This window comes from Apium graveolens, chromosome 9 (assembly GCF_009905375.1).
Source record: "Apium graveolens cultivar Ventura chromosome 9, ASM990537v1, whole genome shotgun sequence".
In the NCBI taxonomy this organism is placed as follows: domain Eukaryota; kingdom Viridiplantae; phylum Streptophyta; class Magnoliopsida; order Apiales; family Apiaceae; genus Apium; species Apium graveolens.
The window spans coordinates 237,689,428-237,704,953 of record NC_133655.1 but is presented as its reverse complement, the minus strand read 5'-3'; the positions used below and the strand labels follow the sequence as shown (position 1 = coordinate 237,704,953).

At 36.3% G+C, this 15,526-nt stretch overlaps 2 non-coding genes across 2 annotated transcripts; both read left to right on the top strand.

The window, feature by feature from the left end:
* Positions 1 to 333: 333 nt before the first annotated feature.
* On the top strand, positions 334 to 440 carry LOC141687983 (small nucleolar RNA R71). The gene has a single exon (XR_012561455.1). It is a non-coding gene; the product is annotated as a small nucleolar RNA R71 (small nucleolar RNA).
* Positions 441 to 8,718: 8,278 nt separating this feature from the next.
* On the top strand, positions 8,719 to 8,825 carry LOC141688517 (small nucleolar RNA R71). The gene has a single exon (XR_012561955.1). It is a non-coding gene; the product is annotated as a small nucleolar RNA R71 (small nucleolar RNA).
* The last annotated feature ends 6,701 nt before the right edge of the window (positions 8,826 to 15,526 follow it).

Genomic DNA, 15,526 nt, shown 5'->3' with positions numbered 1-15,526 from the left:
CACTGATCTGTAGCATGAGAACCTGCACAAAGCTCACAAACCATAGCTATTTGATTAACTCCATACGTAGCCAAAGAATTAACCTTCATTGATAGCGCTTGGAGCTGGGCTGCAATAGCGGTGGCTGCATCAACTTCCAGAATACCTGCTACCTTGCCTGATGTCATCCTCTGAGTTGGGTTTTGATGCTCATTTGCAGCCATCGTCTCGATAAGATTATACGCCTCAGTATAGCTTTTAGCCCATAAGGCGCCTCCAGCTGCTGCATCGAGCATGGGCCGAGATTGGGCCCCCAAACCATTATAAAAACCAGTGATTACCATCCAATCCGGCATTCCATGATGTGGACATTTTCTCAACATTTCCTTATAGCGTTCCCAAGCCTCGCACATAGATTCTGTAGGTTGCTGCGCAAACTGAGTAAGAGCACTCCTCATAGCAGCAGTCTTTGCCATTGGATAAAACTTCACCGAAAACTTTTGCGCAAGATCTTGCCACGTAGTGATGGACCCAGCTGGTTCAGAATGTAACCAGTCTTTAGCCTTATCCCTCAGTGAGAATGGGAAAAGCCTCAACTTGATAGCCTCATCAGTCACGCCATTATACTTAAAAGTGCTGCAGATCTCGACAAAATTCCTTATGTGCATGTTGGGGTCTTCAGTTGCCGCTCCTCCAAAAGAAACAGAATTCTGCACCATCTGAATAGTGCCCGGCTTGATTTCAAAGGTGTTAGCTTGAATAGCCGGATGAAGGATGCTTGACTGAATGTCATCAATTTTAGGCCGAGAAAAATCCATAAGAGCTGGATCAGCTTGAACAATACGATCTCCCATGTTTACTGGTTCTTTCTGCTCAGTTCCTGAATCCGAATCCTCAAAATCTAACTTCTCCGGAGTATCAAGAACTTCGTCTTTCTCCTCAGCTGTATCTAAGGTCCTCTTGCGAGCACGAGAACGAGTTTGCTTAAACGCTTGCTAAAGTACCTGAAACACAACCGAAAAGAGTAATTAACTACTACGTCCTAATCACTGAGTCCTAATGACCAATGATGGTAAGTACATAAACTAAACAAATACGCCGAGTCCCCGGCAGCGGCGCCAAAAACTTGTTAGGGCGAAATCACGCACTAATATTCACGCAAGTATACGCGTTCGCAAGTAATATAGAATACTTTCTAGTTTGTTCCCTCAGAGACTCAGACTAAGTTATTGTCTAATTAAACTCACTCACCAATGTATGATTACTTCTCAATGTTAAGATAACACTTAAAATTGTTGATTAAATATTAACTATAATTAACTACTTAATTAACCACTTAACTAACACTTCAATTTATCAATAATAAAACACTCATGAGATCACAACTTCATTATTACTTCCTTCTATAGCCATTGTTATTACCTTTAGCATGTGACAGTGATGATATTAATCGAATAACACGAAACTGATAAAAGCCAACTTTCATTGTACTAATACCATTCTACCAAGCATCCACAATTAAGATAGAAGTTGAATAGTCATCAATTATGTTGAGTTCCTATATGTCTACAGAAATTGACAACACAACGATTTAAGCACAAGTTATTCCTTTTGATTACATAGGGCAAATAAAACTGTTAGAGTTACCCACTAATCATGCACAACGTACATGAACCTATGCTAGCATGGCAAGTTCTAAATCTCAAGATCCACCGTCGCTTCACAAGAGATTAACACCCTATCTTATATGTTCGCGACGCACATAAGACGAATACGCACAACCAATACTAGATATCATGCAATCATCACATACTAAAGTATTAAACAATTAACTAAAGAATTCCATAATAAATCCGTTGCAACCCCATGATCACGATTAGCCCATAATAGAACTTATCGCCATCATGGGTTCATATGAAATCATGATAACAAACACAAGAAAATAATAACTAAACTAATTATCTTAAAACAGAGTACGTCACAAGAGTAAATAAGTCAAAGCAAGAAAACTAGCATCCAACGTTACAACGAAACAAGAATCACAAGAATATATGCTCCCTCTTCGTTGTGGTGTGCTAAATCGGTCTTCTTCCTTATCTCCTTCGCTTCTTGCGCAAAACACAATCTAAAACATAATCTCCTCTTAATACTCTGTGAAAAACGTCTCAAATCTACTTATATAATAGTCCCATAAAACTCAGATTACATAGAAGTTGGAAGCCAAACAGAAGTAGAAGTCTAAAATAATATATCTTTTTCCCCGACCCTGCGCGGCCGCTCAGCATTTCTGCGCGGGCGCGCAAGGCTGCTGTGTGGCCGCTCAGCATTGCTGCGCGGGCGCGTAGGACCCTTCTAGAAAAATTCCATGTTTGCTCCGTTTCTTCGCCGTAATCTGCCCGTTCTTTTCCTCTCGCAATGGTGAACACATGCCAAGGCTTATTCTTGATGATTCCTCCTCCGAAATGCAACTAATACCCTGAAATACATAAACACTAGAAAAACGCATCAAATACACAAAATACTTGATTTCAAGACACCAATTTAAGCCATTTTAAGACGTTCTAAGTGGTATAAAATGCCACTTATCATCCTTAAAAAATAGCTGAGAATAAAGCGTAAAATGACTAAGTTTTTAACATGTGATGGGTTATGATAGATGTAGCCTAGGTGCAGTGTCAGTTAAAGAAATTTAGGACATAAATTTATTAGGAAAATTAGTTAAGTAGATGAAAGTCCTTAAGGTATAGGATAAAAGTTGAAGTGAAAACTATATTAGTTAACTTCAGGATGAGCATCCTAGGTCATATATGTCTAAGAGCTCAAAATTCAGTACATTATAAGGCGTTAATTTTAAAAAATGGTTATAAAGGTCAACTAGATCATAGATTGGATAGAATGATTTATGACGAGAATTTGATTTTTTGTTAAAAATAGGATTATTAAAGTCTCTTATAAATTAAATGTCAGACATGTCTATATGTGTGATAATAACTTATATTTCCCTATATCCAATACTTCAGTTGCAATTATAATCTATTTATACTAGGTGATTTCTTATGTATATGGATTTGTGATATCTAACATGATGTATATGGAATATGGCACACTATTATTTGCTCGATTATCAAGCATGTCATGTGTTTTTTATTGTTTGTTGAGCTACCCAGCATGTGAGATTAGCCATGTATTCAGACTACTAAAATGGTATGTTCAAACAAGAGCATGAATCCCAAAGGAAGGCATGGATAAATGGGTACATAAGGACATCATACCTAATGGAATACATCTGCCCTTGCAAGAGGAACTTTTTACATAGAGGTTAGGTGATGAACATGAACCTCGATATAAGGCAACGTAGTAAAATAAGATAAGTTTTATTCTCACATTTTCATATAGTTATTATCATGCATGTTTAATAAGAATATATAAAAAAATTATATCATTTTGGTAAGAGATTCTCAGTGCGAACCTTATCTTTTACCATACATGAACTCATAATCTAAATGTGCATATCGTATGATCCCAAAGCATGAAATCTACACGAATTTACATGCAAGAAATAATTATATCATAAATTTATACTCATCTTATGCATGAATTTTAAAGATATATTTTCAAACTTGCTAGCTAAAATTGTCAGTAGGTACCTAGGCACGCTATATGCCCCATAAATGTAACCGCTCCAAAAGACATATCAGCAACTTGTGGAGGTCTTCATAACCATCCTATGGTCCCTCTTGCAGTTTGGAGAAGCCACATGATATATGGGCACGATTTTTAAAAACCCCATGATTTATGGGCATCATTCAAAAAGTCCCGAAAAAATTAGGTAACATATTGGGAGGCCCATCAGGATGAAAAATTGGAAATTTCTCAAAGTTGTGGCATTGTGCTTTGAAGAGTGTATTCGCCAAGGTTCTACTTGATTTTTAAGGCATCTACGGTTATAAAATATGTATACATATACACACGCACATACACAATCATTTACATTTGCATATTCATTCTTTTATCTATACATTATATATGTTTGAGCTACGCCTATTATATGTGTGATATACTTAGCTCATACTTCTAATCATTTGTTCTAATTATTTTGATAGCTCAAGTTTTGGAAGAGAAATATATTTTTAAAATAGCTAAAGCTTCAGGTGCTATTCACGGGAATTCTCACATGAATATCAACATGGCAGAAGAAAGGAACATCTCAAGGAACAATAAAAAATAAATTAAAAGGAACAAGGGTCTCATAAACAATCTTGTTCGTGAAAGCAGCAGTGGTCGTGATAATGGAATTTACCTTCAGCTCTAGCTAAAATTTGACGATTATGGGATAAGGCTAGTAAGCTAATGAGATGGACTGATACGACGTACCTGGATTGGAGAGTATGCACTATTTTTTTTAATTAAGGATTCGGAGTGAGTTCTTTATACCGAAGTATTGTGTTTCCTATTTTTTACACCCAGTTAGCTCACGTAAGTTTGGAAGCACAATGTGGAAGCTATGACTTACTCTGATATGGATAAGGGAAGGTTGAACAACATGTTTATTAGTTTCCTCTTGCATTTTATGCTCAAGGAAACAAGGGTAGTTTCTCAAAATCTCGCATGAGCTCAATTTAAGACCCATAAGGAGATTGAGCTTAATTGACATTAATAGAAGGAAATTCAGGTGTGATTTGGGGCTAGATGAATGAATACTTGAAAGATATTTGAGGAAGGGTTCAGGTTCTCATAGAAACCTAGGGTCCATAAGGTTAGGTTGCACTAGTTATGAGAACCTCGAGGTGCTCAGACGAAGCTAGAGCTCCTCCGTAGGGGTAAAGCTAATAATGGACATGGTCATGGTAAGTGTAGCTGTGCATCAATAGAATCCCTAGAGAGGAAGGAGAGGTGATGAGCGCATCATGGTATCTTTTCAGGTAGGTGGGCTACGAGGTACAAATGATCTTGCGTACCTCTTCTAGTAGAATCAACGTTTGATAAGGACTAAACATCCTAAAATGAAGGAGAACATATTGGCAATCAACGAATGCATTTCTACATGAATTGTATCACATAAAACATGATAACAATCATATATACACATAATATATATATATGTATATATTTGAATAATTATGAATTTATGGATGGATTTGTGAGCTTGTGATGTTGTACTTCGACTTGAACATTGAGAAGTTCACCCCAAATAGTTGGATCGGCTTTGGACGCATGGAATGGCTTATCAAAATGTGGATTTCTCATCAAGTAAAGGGTTCATAAACCTAGAAACTACATGTGACTTGATTCCTATAAACAAAGGATACGTAGGCACTTTACAAGGGTTGACTCTTACTTTACTCTTCAAGGATGATGTAGAAAGTTGAGCAATACACATTTCTGGGCATCCCCCACCACGAACGTGTAGCATTTACTCCGCCTCTCATGCCCGAAAACCTTGCAAACTCAGTCCTAATAATGTAACATCTCTCCACCGATGACGGCAAGTCAGGGTGAAGCTGTTGGCGCGGACCTGAAGCCCGGGATGAGCAGATCAGTTGTAACATCCAAAAATAAAGGGTTAAATTAGTTATTCCGGTGATATTTACTCTGGGTGTTGTTACAAAATTTCTCTCACAAAAATGAGTATGATATGCTTTATACCCACCCAATTTAAAGAGAAACATTTATAGCACGGTCTATACTCTACACAAATATAAGTTCCAAAAAGAATCTGAAAAATATATATATGTTTCAAAAAGAAACTAAAAATTAATGACCTTTGTTGTGCCCAAAATCTCACATGGGCTCGATCTAAGGCCCATAGGGGGTTGTAGGCTTGTTTGGCATTTTTGGAATGGTCTTGGTATGGTTTGGGTCCATGAAAATGGATATTTAGAACATTTTCAGATTCTGGTGGGAACCTGTGGTTCATAAGGAGGGGTTCCACTTGTTGAGCGAACCCAGTGTGCTTATAATAAGCTGGAGCCTCTTGGTAGGGGTTCTAGTTAATATAGTAGGTACAGCTATGTTCCAGGTGAAGCCGGGAGGGAAGGAGATGTATTAGAATACCTTTGCAATCAATCAGGCTAAATGTGATAATCACTTATATTTACAGGATAATTACATGGATTTATGGATAATTATCGGAAGTTATGAATTTATTGAATCTAAGGAGTCCTGCTATGCATAGACACTGGAACCCACCTGGGAAGCAGTTGGGTTAGTTATGGAACTTGGTTTTGGCTTATCGACCACATGGCTTGTTGCTCAAGGACAAGAGTCTAACCCGGAAAAAACTACATCGAGTTTGATCCCTATATATAGGGTATGTAAGTGTTAGGACTAGAACACGCGCTAATATTCATGCAAGTGTACGTGATCGCAAGTAATATAGAATTAATTCTAGTTCGTTCCCACATGGACTGGTTTAGGTTAATTTTAATCAATGTACTTATGCAACAATGGTATGGTTATTATCCAATGCTAAGACGAATAACAAATTTAGATTGTTTTAACTATGCTTAACTAAGAGATTATACTAAAGAGAATTAACTAAGAGAATAAAGATAGTTGAATACTATATGGCACAAACATGGGATTCTAACTTCATTAAATACTTCATTCAATAGCCTTTTCATTCTTATCCTTACCATGCAATGGTGATGACACCAATCAGATAACAAGAAACTGATAAATGCCAATTTTCGTTGTACGAATACCATACTACCAGACATCCATAAAAGAGATAGAAGCTGAATAGATATCAATTATATTGAGACCCTATATGTCTATAGAATTTGATAACATAATGGTTTAATGAACAAGTTATCTGTCGTGATTACATAGGGAAAGTAAGATGGTTAAAATTACCTACGAATCATGCATATCAATTACATGAACCTTGTGGCACCCCAAAATCCGGGGTCAAGGATCTAGGAGGCCACGCCATCTTCAGTCCAATCAGGTGCAGTTATGACATATGCCTTGATAAAACTCTTCTTAAAGAACTCAAAAGCAGCTAGGCACTCGTTATCAAACTTGAACGGGACATCCTTCTCTAGAAGATTACACAAGGATTTAGAGATTTTAGAGAAGTCCTTGATGAACCTCCTATAGAAACCTGCATGACCAAGAAAGTTGTGAACTCCCTTAACAGAAATTGGTGGAGGAATATTTTCAACAACCCTCACCTTGGCTTTGTCCACCTCAAGACCTTTACTAGAGACCTTGTGACCAAGAATAATGCCATGTCGCACCATAAAGTGACATTTTTCCCAGTTGAGAACCATATTGGTCTCAACACACCTTTTAAGAACTACGCCAAGATTTTGCAAGCACTCATTAAAATAATAGCCAAACACAGAGAAGTCATCTATGAACACCTTCACATTCTGACAAATCATGTCAGAGAAGATAGCCATCATGCATCTCTGAAATGTGGAGGGTGCTCCACACAAACCAAAAGAAACTCTTTTGAATGTGAAAGTGCCAAATGGACAAGTGAAAGTAGTCTTTTCATGATCTTCTGGAGCAATGCAAATCTGATTATAGCCCGAGTAGCAATCCAGAAAACAGTAGTAATCGTGCTCAGCCAATATGTCAAGCATCTGATCAATAAAAGGCAGAGGGAAGTGATCCCTTCTCGTGGCTTTTTACAGCTTCCTGTAATCCATGCAAACTCTCCACCCCGTGACTATCCGTGTAGGAATGAGCTCATTCTTCTCATTAGCTACAACCGTGATACCACCTTTCTTTGGCACACACTGAACTGGACTCCCCCAATAACTGTCAGAAATGGGATAGATTATCCCTGCATCTATCCATTTGAGAATTTCCTTCTTCACAACTTCTTTCATGATTGGATTAAGCCATCCCTGTTGCTCAACAGTAGGCTTGCTACCTTCCTCTAGCAGAATTTTATGCATGCAATAAGAAGGGATGATTCCCTTAATATCTGTTATAGTCCATCCAATTGCCGATTTGAACTCTCTCAGAATTCTTAAGAGTTTTTCCTCATCACCACCTGAAAGGTCAGACGCAATAATCACAGGAAAAGTAGATACATCACCTAAAAAAGCATACCTTAAGTGTCCAGGAAATGGTTTAAGCTCAAGTGTAGGAGCTTCCTCAATAGTGTCTTGAGGCGCTTTGGAGATTTGTTCATCTCCTTCATTCCAAGAGATTCAAACGACATATCAATCTTTCGCTTCCATGGAGAAGCATTCAGATATTGCAACTGCTCTTCACCTTCATCATCTTCACTATATGAATACTGCTGATAAGGCTGTTGAACCGCATTCTGAGTGTTACTCCAGCTAAAGTTAGGATGATTGCGGTTATTGGGATGATAGGTGGCTGGCACAGGTTGCTGTGACCTCTAAAAGTTGCTCACGAACTGAGCTGATTCACTATAAATAAAACGCTACTCCGTCTCATGGGCACCAGCACAAAGCTCACAGACACTAGTGATCTGATTAACTCCATACTTAGCCAAAAAAATCCACCTTCATCGTCAAAGCCTTAAGTTGAGCAGCTATCGAGGTAGTTGTATCTAACTCCAGAATTCCTGCTACCTTGCTTTGAGATAGTCTTTGAGTAGGATTCTGGTATTCATTAGCAGCCATCAGTTCAATCAATTCATAAGCTTAATCATAGCTTTTAGCCCACAATGCTCCTCCTGATGCTGCATCAAGCATGGGTCTAGAAGTAGCACCCAATCCATTATAGAAGCAGTTAATGATCATCCAGTCAGGCATCCCATGGTGAGGACACTTTCTAAGCATCTCTTTGTAACGATCCCAAGCCTCACATAAAGATTCTCCCAATTGCTGAGCAAATTAAGTAAGTGCATTTCTGATTGCAGCAGTCTTCGCCATAGGGAAGAATTTAGTTAGGAACTTTTGAGCAAGATCCTCCCATTTGGTAATAGACCCTGGTGGTAGAGAATGTAACCAGCACTTTGCTTTATCCAGCAGACAGAATGGGAAAAGCCTCAACTTAATAGCATCTTCAGAAACTCCATTGAACTTGAAAGTGTCGCAGATCTCGATAAAATCTCTGATGTGCATGTTAGGGTCTTCTTTCGGAGAACCCCCAAACTGAACTGAGTTCTATATCATCTGAATCATGCTCGACTTGATCTCAAAAGAATTAGCCGAGATGGCTGGTCGAACAATACTATACTGAATATCATTTATCTTTGGTTGAAAGTAATCCATCAAAGCCTTCAGATTCACTTCTGGTTCTCCCATTGCAATAAGTGCATCTTCTTCGACTTTCTCCTCGACAAGAACTTCTTCCTCAGCTTGATCCAGTGTTCTCTTACGAGACCGAGAACGCGTATGCATACACGCTCTCTAGAGTACCTGAAACACGACAAGGAATTTAGTAAGTAACAATGTCTGATTCACTAAACTTTAACAATCAATGATGACAAACACATAAACTAAAAATTAACACCAAAGTCCCCGGCAGCGGCGCCAAAAACTTGTTAGGGCTAGAACACGCGTTAATATTCATGCAAGTATACGTGATCATAAGTAATATAGAATTAATTCTAGTTCGTTCTCACAGGGACTGGTTTAGGTTAATTTTAATCAATGTACTTATGCAACATTGGTATGGTTATTATCCAATATTAAGACGAATAACAAATTGAGATTGTTTTAACTACGCTTAACTAAGAGATTATACTAAAGAACAAATTAAGAGAATAAAGAGAGTTGAATACTATATGGCACAAACATGGGATTCTAACTTCATTAAATACTTCATTCAATAGCCTTTTCATTCTTATCCTTAGCATGCAATGGTGATGACACTAATCAGATAACACGAAACTGATAAAAGCCAACTTTCATTGTGCGAATACCATACTACCAGACATCCACAAAAGAGATAGAAGCTGAATAGACACCAATTATATTGAGACCCTATATGTCTATAGAATTTGACAACATAACGGTTTAATGAACAAGTTATCTATCGTGATTACATAGGGCAAGTAAGATGGTCAAAATTACCTACGAATTATGCATATCAATTACATGAACCTTGTGGCGCCCCAAAATCCGGGGTCAAGGATCTAGGAGTCCATGCCATCTTGAATACTATATAACCTTTATCTCGTATCATAATATATAAATACTCACACTTTTACAACCCCACACTTATCACACACACACACTTATAGGTTATTATCTTGAAAACGAACCATTCATTACTAGAGTAAATCAATCCACAAAGTTATAATTATTACAACCCAAAAGTAATTAAGTCTTACCGAGGAAATAACCTTTAAGTAAGGTTAGTCCGTCGGCTAAATATTCTTTTCTTATTCATTATCTTACATAAGTCAAACTTATAAATAAATCGGACTAAAAATAACTGAAAACCAATCCAGCTTATTCGGTCTACCTGTGGTACAGCACCAAACATCCTATGGAATAGCTGGTCATTTCCTACACGTTTCCTGGCTGTGAGTTTCATGATAGGCATCTTGATTCACTGTTGTGTTGTGTCAATTTAAGAAAACAAGTGTGAGCTATAATGCCCTGTATAATAATGTACAGTATGAAATGACTGTATGATAAACTCAAGTATAATGCTATATACGATATACGTTTTATTAAAAATAGTTTTTCTTGGTGTTACACACCTTCTTTTGAAGACAATTCTTTAGTGGATTTATTATCCTGCGAATACCTTAATCGTAAACCCAGCACCTAGGCTTGGGTTACGGTATTGCATCAAAATTCCAATTGAAAGAATTTACGACATTCACTGGAGCCCCCGAGATACGATGATCAGTCGTATAACGGTAACAGTAACCTTTTCTACATGTAGAGGGACAACTTCCTAACATCCTGGTTGTCACCTAAGCCGCATTCGGGCTTTATATGCTTCCCCATTCCACCCGGGTATATTTTGGATACTTCGTATGTCCTTCAGTACACATGGTACCTTCTCATACGGAAAATAAATATGGAAGTCTCCCCAGTCCACGAAGTACTGGATCTCTACCCCTCCTTGTCCTTTTAAGAATCCTATCATGTACTTGGAATCATCGAACTATATCGAAGTTCTCCAAGCGTTTTGCTTGTTGATAGGCACTGCTTTACCTCATATATATTTATATATGTACTTCCGAAAGTTTTCGGAGGAAGTACTAAGGATGTGAGTTAACCGTTGTCAACTAGATAAGTAAATAAGGGGGATTTTCTTTTGAAACTATATTCAAAATATTTAAAATAAGTCGAGATAATATTCTCCGACGATCTGAAATTATTGGAATGATTTTTCAAAAATTAGAAAGTATTTTAAATCAGGTTTTATGATTTTTAAATCATAATAAATTATTTAATAAATAATTAATTATTAATTATTAAATAGTTAAACCTCGAATAATTATACTTTAAAAGAATATTTGAAATAATATTCCTCAACTAATTTATGTTTAAGTAATTTAAAGTAATCTTTTATAATAAATTGGGTTTGAAGTAAATAATCGTTGGAGAATACTTCTCCTATATAAATGAATAGTAAATAATATTCATTATTCGAACAATAAAATATAGTTGAGGGAATACGATCTTTAGAAAGTGTTTTAATAAAAGTTCGAGGTATTTAATGTTTCGTAAGTGGACGTCGAGTCTCTTGGAACACAACTACTACGGAATTTAATTGTCCTAAAATATCACCGGAATGATTCCAGGGTTTTTATTTTAAAATCCCGACCGACTCTCGGTCTTATAATTACACGTTACGCTCGTGGCGGCGTTAAACATTTTACGACATATACGTATCGTACAACATCGCTACATTATGCGAAAACTCAATTACTTAGTATCATGGCAAGCATGGCATTTATGCAAGTGATAACAAAACAATCCTTTCACAATACGACAGTATATAGAGTTGGGTTCGTAAACTTGTCTGGATATCTCGAGGTGGAGGATGCTCTAGGGTTTGCTCGAAAATCTATGACCATAAACACAAACCGTTTCATAAGGTTCCGTTCTAATTCACGGCAACTCGTACTCATATGCTACTTATTATTCATTTTCTCACCTATTTTACCCTTATTATTCCTTTAAGTACTTATTCATGTCACGGTCGCTTCCTTTTCGAAGTACCTTATGTCCGTTTACATATTCATCGTCGGCTCCACTTATGAGTTATAATGGCTTTCTAATCGCGCGGTCTTGGCTCCGATATTTTTATAAAGTTGAAAAATCATTATTTTCACTTGAAATTTATATAGAAGTTAAGTAACCCTATTTACTACTCTCTATAAAAATTTCATGATTTATGAACATTTTTAAATTGATCAATTTTATTTCTAAATTCGTAATTCGTAGCAGTTTTTGTCGCGTAAATCACTTTTAGTAAAACGGCCATAACTTTTGATCCATAAACTGGAATCAAGCGATTCAAGCACCTAAACAATCCTTATAACATTTTATATAGTGTTATTTTTCAAGAAACTACAGTTTATATCTTCGGAATTTTCTGCAGAAACTTAATGTTATGTTTTGTTCATTTTAGCGAGATTACGATTACGATCCGAGTTTCATTTACGCCTTAAATCTCTATACTACCACCAACAATCATCATATCATCACCACAACATTAAATCCTCTCAAGAACATCATATTCTTGAGGCAACAATCATCAACCTTAAATCTACTTAGCTAAACATCAAGATTACAACAAATCATTCACCAAAACTATGTATACAACTAAGTTCCAAAAGAGTCTTGAACTTAATACCTTAAATAAAGATGGGTCAAAGATTTATACCTTTATTGAAAGCTTGAGATGTGTTCTTGATGATGGTGAAGTCTTCGGAGTGCTTGGTAGGGTTTTTGGAACCTAAATTAACCATTAAAATCAAGAAACCAAAGAAAAGTTATTATTCATACTATTCACTATCATCTTTCTTGAATTTATTTCACCCATCAAATCTTGATAAAATGAGCTTAAAAATTTGTTTTACCTTAGTTTAGGATGTATGAAGCTTGAGAATTAATGAGGGATTTTTTCCATGACTAGAGCTTGGAGTTTTGAAATTGATTTCTTGCTTATTTTGGTTAGGGCCGAATGGAAGAAGAAGAAGGTGGGAGAGAGAATTTTATGTTGCTTGCTTGGGTGCTTCTTGGAGAAGTGATTGTATTTGATTGTATATTCTCTAGTATATGTCCTAGAACTAGAGTTATGTTGGCATATCTTTGAATAAATCTTGCTAGCTTTCCTAGGTTACAAGCTAAACTACTTGGTTTAGGCTTTAGCTTACTATTTCCTAGCTTTAGGTAATCATTCCTATATAGCTTAGCTTACTATTTGATAAAGTAACCATGGTTAATTTTCTACAATGGTTAGTTAGTGTGATACATTTATTTATTCGTTTACACATTTGTTCGGTCGCTTAATCGTTTTCGTAATAATTTCTCGTAAACGGTTCGCGGCGTAAATCCTTTCGTATTTATTCTTATGTTTTGAAGTATCATTCTTGGATATAAATCTGTAGGGTTTTAAATTCTTAATTATATTGTGATTCCTGTAATCCTCGATGGTTCGTAAATACGGTCATTTTTAAAAGTTCGTTTTCTTCGAAAACTAATAGCGTTTACATACACTCATTTGGTACGTATAATCATGTTATCAACTCCGAAACTCAATTTCTCATGCACAAAATAGTGTGGGCTAAAAAAATTTCCCCGTCTGTCATGGTTACTATTCATAAAGAGTTTTTACAAAGTCTCAAAAATTCGAGTTATTACAAACCTATGCTAGCATGGCAAGTTGTAAACCCCTAAATTCACTTTCGCTTCACTAGAGATTAACACGCTATCTTATAAGTTTGCGACGCTCATAAGACGAATAAGCACAACCAATACTAGGATATCATACAATCACCATACATTAAGGCATCAAAATGAATTAACTAAAGAAAACCATAAATAAATCCGCTAGAACCCCACGATAACGATTAGCCCATAATCGGACTCATCATTAACATGGGTTCCGATGAAAATATGGTATAATAAACATAGTCTTTATACTGAATAAATAATAAACCAAGTACGAAACAAGAGTATAGGTTCACGAATAAGAAAACTAGCATCCAAAGTTACAACTTAAAACAAAGAATCATAATAATAAACTCGATCTTCTTCGCCTTAGTTGAATTGTGTTTGTTAGTCCCTTAACAATATAGCAAGAATTACAGAAGGGGGGTTGAATGGAATTCTTGAACCTTTTTCTCGAAATAAAAATGTTCAACTCGAATATAGATATAATATTTTGATTAGCACAATGCGGAATAGAAACTTAATTGAATCAAAACATAAGTAATTAAAAACAAGAGTCTTTAAAAACTTTCTGGTGGATTTAAACAATTCCACCAGAGATATATATATTATATATCGAGAGGACTCTGTGTACAAGAATGCTCACAGCTGCTTACAAATTGAATTGCTGAGAATACAGGGAAATGCTAATAATTCTGCTTACAAAGATTTCTCTGTTTTTGTGTTTCTCACACCTTTTCTATTTGCTACGTTCTTGGTTTATATATTACCAAGATTACAAAGTCAAAAAGACTGAACAAATATAAAATTTATCAGTATTAAGTTTTGCTGCTTTTCGTCCTCTATTACCCGGTTAATGGGCTTCCATAGTAGATTTGTATACATCTCGACGGCTGTGCTCAGCTTTCACTGTTCAACTGCTGTTTGAATTCTTTATTAGTTGAGTACATGATCATCCGTCGGGTTGTTGATCATCCGTCGGGTTGTTGATCATTCATCGGTTGCTTTGTAGCTTATCCGTCGGGTAGCAAACAAGCATATGACTTCATTTCACTTATACAGAATTACAAGACATCATTTATGTACAATTGATCAACCTATTCTGCATATCTAGTTAAAGTCAACATGACTTATATGCTACTACAGATTCTATACAAAGGTGTATACATAACTGTGCTACAGACTTATTATTACATAAGCTACTCACTCGATGGATAATAAGTTAAATCCGTCGGGACTATAATGAGTTATCCGTCGAGACTATAATTCTTATCCGTCGAGTGCTGCATTATTTCACTAAGTAAAATCCACTTAGATGTTTTGTTTATGAAATCATCAAGTACACAACATATGCACAACAATCTCCCCCAATTTATGTCTACTGGAATTGTAGCCATAAATTAAGAGGTACTTGATGATAACAAAACATCCTAAACATACAGCTTTAAAGATAAGTGGATAATACTGAAAGTGCTTCAAATAATCAAAGTGTACAAGGTTTGGCTCACAGTCATTTCAATATGCTCCTCTAGCCTGAGCAGATTTTTCTAGTTCCTTGAAGGTCTGGATCTTCTTCCAAGCTTTCTGTTATTTTCCTCAATCTGATTTTGGAGCTGCCTGTGGAATTCCACTTCATCAGATTCTGAGAGATCTAGCTTTTCTTGCATTTCCAAGAGAGTCTCATTGCTAGAGATACTCAATTGGTCTTCTAATCTGAAGAATCTTCTCACGCCCTTGTCATCCATGAACTC